Raw genomic sequence first — 7,372 nt, 5'->3', positions numbered from 1 at the left:
TGATGTTTAAAGAGACCAGATGTGTTTGCACCATGGAAGGAAAAACAAAACTGCTAGTAGGTAAGTACAGGCTTCGCTACATTAGTGGAACTGAATGTATATTGTATATAGGTTTGTACTAACACTTGATGTTAAACTTATCCTCAATTTTGAAGCAAAGTTACTTTACTGTAAATTGTAGGCATATCCCTAAGGCTCATGCTCGCTAGAGGTAATGGCAATGAAAAGTTATTCAACAAGTTCAGTGTACCGAAGGACAACCTACCAGATATTTCCAACATCAGCACAGCTACAAGGGAAATCAGATGTGCTGACAAATGCATCGCGCAAGAGGAATGCTATGGCTTCATCTACGAAAGCTCTAACAAGTCATGTGGTTTGTTCGGCTGTTTCAACCGTGAAGAAGAAAAATATCTCGTTGGGGAAAACGGCATCAATACCTATGTAACACCAATTGATCACCATCTTGCTCAAGGTAACATTTAGTTAAAAGAGTATAAATGTTTAGACATGCTTGATACAAAATCGCTTCAGGATTTCCATGAGGTTCGCCAAAAGTTTTAGCATTGAGAATAGCAACAAAATACTAGTCACCAGTAAATGGAAAATTTTGAATAAAGAAAAAATTGATAAAAATACATTATTTCAAAATCTGGTGTCAATTTTCTATAAAGTAATATATAGAGTGACTTTATATATTGTCAGCTATCAACAGTAACCATGTTGATAACTGACATGTATTTAGTTAAAATCTATATTTCCTTGATTTTTATATTTTCTATTCCTTAACTGCAGTGCTAATGAAATTTTAAACAAAATCACGGCCAAAATAATTATTGAATAAGTTAATAGTAAAACTAAGAATAGTGCACAAGCCAATCAGTTTTAGTTCATAATGGAAAAATTTAGTTTAAAAAATAATAGTTAAAGTAAACAGTCTTTAAGCTAACCTAATAGTATGCTAGGTAAATAAGTTTATATTACAAAATTTCAGCACAAAACAAGCTGTGACTAACAGCTAGAAGTAATTTCATCGTCTAACATTTATACAAATTGTACAATAATAATTTTTGATAAAGTAACTATATTTCATTTACTATTTCATTTAAAAAAGATTATAATTAAATGATTATTCATAACTATGCTTATTTGTTTCTAACGATTGAGAACTTAATTTCAGGAAAGCCAGTAGCCATGTCGTCAGTTCTCAAGGATAGCGACAAGCCAACACCTTTTTATGGGTCATTTGCTGTTGATGGGATATACCGGCCACCTGGGTATGATGAAAGATTATCACTTGCCCACACCTACAAAGAATTGAACCCATGGTTAAGAGTAGACCTGGTGACTATCCACTGCATCTGGGCGGTGAGGATTCTCAACCGTGGAGGTAACTGATAATGATAGTATAAGAGTTCATCTATAATTTGGTATTCTAGCTAGTTTAGCTTGTCATACTCAGTAGACAGAAGTTTGAAAACTCTTCCAACCAAAAAAAGTTACTGATGTTGCATTTTTTGTTAGTATGTTTATGATTGGCATTTACAGACGGGCATGAAATCGAACAAAAGAGACTGAGAGATGTGACCATAACTGCCTCTATCTTTGAGAACGATATATTTGATGACATCAGCTCGAACTCATTCTGCGGCCAGTTTCCCGGTATTCTGCATCAGTTTTTTACCACCATCACTTGCCAACAGCCAATGAAAGCTCAATTTGTTCAACTTCAAATTGAGGGGCACATAGCTTTAAACATTTATGAGTTTGAGGTACATGGCTTCAAAAACTAGCAGCTTTAAACTAGGTTGTCTGATCAAAATATATAAAAACTTAAGAATTCTTTGCAAAAACCTGTTGATTGATCTTAAAGCAAGTTACACTGGCTAGTGGGCTGTGTGTCTGTGACTAAAGTTTCTTATTTATACAAATTATTGATTGATGCATTATTTGTGTTAACCTAAACTTTCCTTTTTTAGCTTAACTTGCCTATTAATTGAACGATTCATATCTTACTAGCATAACAGCCTTAATCTTTTTAATTTCTGGTTTGCAAATCTTTTGATTTTACTTGATCTTACATTCATCTATTTTTACTCATCATCTGATTTAACTTTACCATTTCATTAAAGTCTCTACATTTTTCTCTGTTCATCTGTAGTTCTATGTCTGTTTATTGTCTCTTCTTGTTGATATGTCATCTATTAAATATTTGGTAGTACAAATGTAAGTATATGAACTTTATTGCATCATCTTGGAGTCAAACTATTAGTGCAGGCAGTGGAGTGTTAAGGGGCTCAGCTGAATATTACGAGTTTGTATCTGTCATAATGCCAACCTGGCATACTGGGGCTTCTTGCTAACTTCTAACTATTGCTTAGGACCGATGGATCGACAAATGACTTATCACAGTGAAAACTAGTACAGAGGTGGCCCAGTACGCTGTGAATAATTTTCAGGAAGGCAAATAAATCAAACAAAACAAGTCTTTGCATAGTTATTCTTAAAAATGGCAAAATAGTCAATTCAGGCAGGTTTTTGTCTATTGGCACATGTGTCAGTGTAGCAGAGAAAGTCAAAAATTCAAACCCTGTTTGATGCAATACTTTTGCACTAACCTCTAATGGTGGCTATTGAGAGATAAATTGAAACGGCTCTTATTGCCATAAAAAATCACATTGTTTTAGTATTCAAGCCTTTAAAAATGAAGTCAAAATTTGGCAGACCAAATATAATCTATAATAAAATATATATCTGTCAACAGGACTGTGTGATACAAAGAGTAACGACTAGCTTGGCACATTTAAAAAGACAGTTAAAATGGCCATCTGCGCTGTAGCAAAAGCATTTCAGTCAAGTTGTTAGTTAAGAGATGTTTCGTCTCGGGTCAACCTGTTTTGGTGACTATTTTAGAGACGTTGAGTTTAAACTATTTGCTACCAATGGCATATGGCTCGGCATTGCGCCGCATCCAGAGCCAATTAGTGGTGTTTTTAAAAATCTTTGGCATGGCTTCAGAAAAGTTGCAATACCTTATCGTCGATTTGTTATAGATCTTTAAATAAATATGCATCCGACAGCTGTTAAATCTTTCTACAGGTATATATTTCTGGCTTGAAATTAACCTATTAAATTTGTATCATTTGTGCTGAAGTTTGTTGGATATGATGAGATTTTGTCATTGCTCTAAATTTGAACTAGTCACCCTCTGCGTGGTTCATATATACATGAAAAGCTTATCTCTCCATCTCGGGGAATATTGGCCAACAGCAAGCTTACATTGGTCACTGCTGGTCTGTTGGTTCGGCTCACTTGACCATTGGTCTTCTGATTTGGCTCGAACATTTCCTCAGTCACTTAGTTTGACTTATCTAAGCTGCTGATACTCTGTTGTGGAATGCTGAGTAGAACTGGAAAAGACCTGAGGCTGAGCCGCGAACGGAACCTTTTCTGAATGGGCTAAGAAAATTCTGGTTGGCAGGTGCCAAACATCTTTCACTAGAGGCCATCAAAGCACCAAATTGATCTTTCATGGCAGCACCAGCTAGTGCTATGGATAATGATGCTGTGTCACGTATCCCTGGCACATGAAACCCAGCATAGCAACTCCCACTCAGCTTTGGGTCGGTTGCCACATCAGTCAAAAAGCTTTGAGGCATTAGTCGGCTAGTTCTGATCTTGCCAATGTTAGTAGGCTCTTATTTGCTGTCGCTGCCCGAGCGCCTGACTGGCAGTCTTACAGGCCATAATCTGCTGTTTGCGTGTTAAAAGTTTTCTCTGTTTTCGTGGTTAGAGCAACTTCTGACTGAATTGACAGAAGATGCTTTGAGCCTTGCCTTTTTACTTGACCTTCCATTCTTGCAGGCTTCTGTGAATATGAACCAATGGTCAGGATGTGCTACAAAGAGTTATTTGCAGATATTTGGTCTATTCTCTATTTTGGAGGAAATTATTCTATTAGGTGTTTCCAACCTAATGATATTCAGAAATGAATGTATAATATCAGCTACTGGCCTCTTCTCTGGTTTTCACTTGCAACTCCTGTGTAGCTGGAGCAAAAAGCATAATTACAACTGCAAGCAGCTTTGCCCGCGGCTATGTTTCTTTTATAGTTACTGCGAGCTCTCTTTTTGTCGGTACGCCCTCCAGCTCAAGGAACTCAGCCTCTTCCCTTTTACCTGTTTTTCAAGTTTGGTAACCTGAATTTATCTTCAAATAAACAGCTTAACAAATGCCAGTACAATTTTTATGGAAAAATATTTGATTTTTTGGATATATTTTGTTATGAACTATTACTGCAATTATTACAATTGTTGATTTCTTTTGCAGTTTAAAGTTTTAATTTAACTTGTTCATGTTTACTCATGAAGTTACTTTTAAATATGAAAGTTGAATAACCCAATGTCTATAAGTATGCATAGAACTATCTTCATAGAACTTCATATGAAAATCAATTATTTATTCTCCACAGACTTAAATTTTAGAATTTGGTTAAATAATTCAGTATGCAGCACGTAAAGTTCAAACTCGTTTAATCAGATTTGTTCATGCTGTATACAAAACGATATTGATAGCAACCACGAGTCAAAACTTCTACCCCTTAATTAATGTCTCACTCTAATTTTATTCCTAACAGAGGATATTCTGAAAAACTTTGTGTAGTGTTTTTGAAAGCAGGTCATTGCAAATTCATCTCAGGAGGCTATCATTCATTGTTACCACACAAGCACTCCTCACCTTTTTCGAAAATCTTCCTATCGAAATGACGTTAAGAATTATTTATTAATGGTTTACAAATTCCCACCAGTGTGTTTTTTTCAGATATTTTGTTTCCAAAAGCTAGTAGTCTTGCAACAGAATGTTTGATGAAAAAATTGCATAGTTTTGTTTTGACCGAATTCATGCATCTGTGCTAGCTTTATTAAAATGACACTAACACAGCATCATCAATTATGGTAGCGGTTTCAGTTTCAAATAGCCAAATACAAACCTAAAAATATTAGCTTAGTACATAATAATGGTCAAATTTGAAGTCTGAGTAAATAAGTTTGTATTAATCAAATCACTCAGCGGAAAGGTAATGGTATGTTGCAAGAATTCTCATACCCAAAGAATGGACATCTTTGAAAACGATTAGATTGTTCAAAAGTTATTGTCCTTTTTTAATATGAAAGCTATTCAAATTATTTTTTTTCAAATAAGTTTTTACGTAACAAGTTTGCTTTAAATTTTAAGTCAAACATGGATAACTCGTCCACGGATAGCTCAAACACATGGTTAATTCGAACATTTCCTTTAGTCCGTTACCATGTAATGATGAATTGCTATAGATAACTCGAACTCAACACTGTTAATTCGAACTGTTTTTTTTGCCCAACGGTACCGAAACGGTTGTTATCGCTTTAGAAAATCACTTTATTCAAAGTCATAGAGGTAAACTTCATCTTTTCGTAATTCATAAGCGTCGTTATTACCACCATCGGCAAAATATTTTTGTCAACGACTTTTCTAAAAGTTTGGTGAAATTTGATTTATACTGCGATACGATGAATAGCACAGGCTAACCGGGTCACACGCGCAAGGATTTTCGCCACGCACATACAAAACAAAAATCGCATGTTGTTTTGTATGTGCGTGGCGAAAATCCTTGAGTGCATGACCCGGCTAGCCCGTGATGAATAGTTTTCCGACGTTGATTCCGTGTTGAATCAACGTCGGAATGTTGAATGTTTAAAACGTCTTAAAAAATGTTGTAATTAAACGTATACGTTGTCTGAGCTACAAAAAACTATTCATCGTTTGACCTAAACACAGAATACGTGTGTACATTCAATAAGTATCTATTAAAAAAGCGTGAGTGATATAGAATGTATCGTAAAACCTCGTAAAACTTCTAATTGAACTGCCTCGGAGTGTTGCTCTTAACGAATCCCAGGTAAAGTAAGGTAATCTGCATAAACTTCAAGAAAAAACGGCAAAATTGATCGTGGGTAAAATCCCAAAAGAAAAAAATGCCTTTTCTTTTGAGCATTTCAACAACGATCAAGTTTTGCCAATGTCAATCTGAAAAACGTCCTGGCAATAACATCACCTCAAACAACAAACCAATCTCAAGTGATAGAAAAATCTCTATACTTTTTCATGAAAACGTTTTAAACTTTACATTAGAAGCATTTAATTTGAAACAAGCCATTTGTGCTTTTGATTTATATTATAGTTTGTATATGTACATGTATCTACTAATAAATAAGTAAATATATGGACTTGTGACAGTGCTCTGATAACTTGAACGCTCTGATAATTCGAACACTTTTGCTCGGTCCCTTGAAGTTTGAGTTATCCATGTTTGACTGTAGTTTGTTTCAATGTTTGCATGCAGAGATGAGCATGCCAAATCGCATGCCAACACTCACATGCAAAAATATTGTAGGCTATTGTCGTATATAGAGTAGTATAGAAAATCATATTAATTACTTGATGCAATCACCTCCTGTTGAAAATCATCATCGTTAAAAATAGTAACAAAACAATACGGTAACCTTAATAACCACATGTACCTATAATGATTTTAGTGGTTGTGATCTGCAAGATAATATAACATTACAATGTACTACATGTACTTAGAGAGTTTTTACCTTCAAGACAGACATGTAACATAAATGTTGAATTTGAATGCATTTAGCTTACTAATCACACTTTCAGGAAGTTTTATTATGAATTCTAATAAACTTCAAACATTTATCTAAAACTGTATCATTTATTCATGTTATCAGTTTTTACCATAACAGACAACGCTGAACTCGCCATGGCGAGCAAAGTATTTTCCTTAATAAACGTAAATAATCAGTACAAAGTCACGAATTTCTAAGTTCGAGATAAGTTGTTGCTTATATCATGGTGCTGAACAAAGTAGCTCTAATGAAAAAAGACAAAAAAACATTGTGTTGCGTATACTTAGGTTCCAAAATATTTCTTAATGGGTGCATAGTAACGCGTGGGCGCAATGATACAATCATAGCTATAGCTGGCCAAACACAACGACAAACACACATACTCACTCACAAACTTTGAGAAATATATATATATATATATATATATATATATATATATATATATATATATATATATGTATATGTATATGTGTATATATATGTATATATATATACTGTACAAATATATATGTATATATATACATATATATACAGAGCAGTATACATGTATATTGGTAGAAAATTAGAAAGCGTACTTATCTTTTGTCAGCTACTAGCAGTTACTTGTTCACACAAGCATCATGCTAAGGATCTACACTAGCAGTTTCTTGCTCGTGCAATCGTCAAATTGAGATTTACAGCCTGATCATTGGGTGAGCAAG

This window comes from Watersipora subatra, chromosome 9, assembly GCF_963576615.1.
Source record: "Watersipora subatra chromosome 9, tzWatSuba1.1, whole genome shotgun sequence".
Taxonomy (NCBI): Eukaryota; Metazoa; Bryozoa; class Gymnolaemata; order Cheilostomatida; family Watersiporidae; genus Watersipora; species Watersipora subatra.
This window is presented reverse-complemented; position numbering follows the sequence as displayed.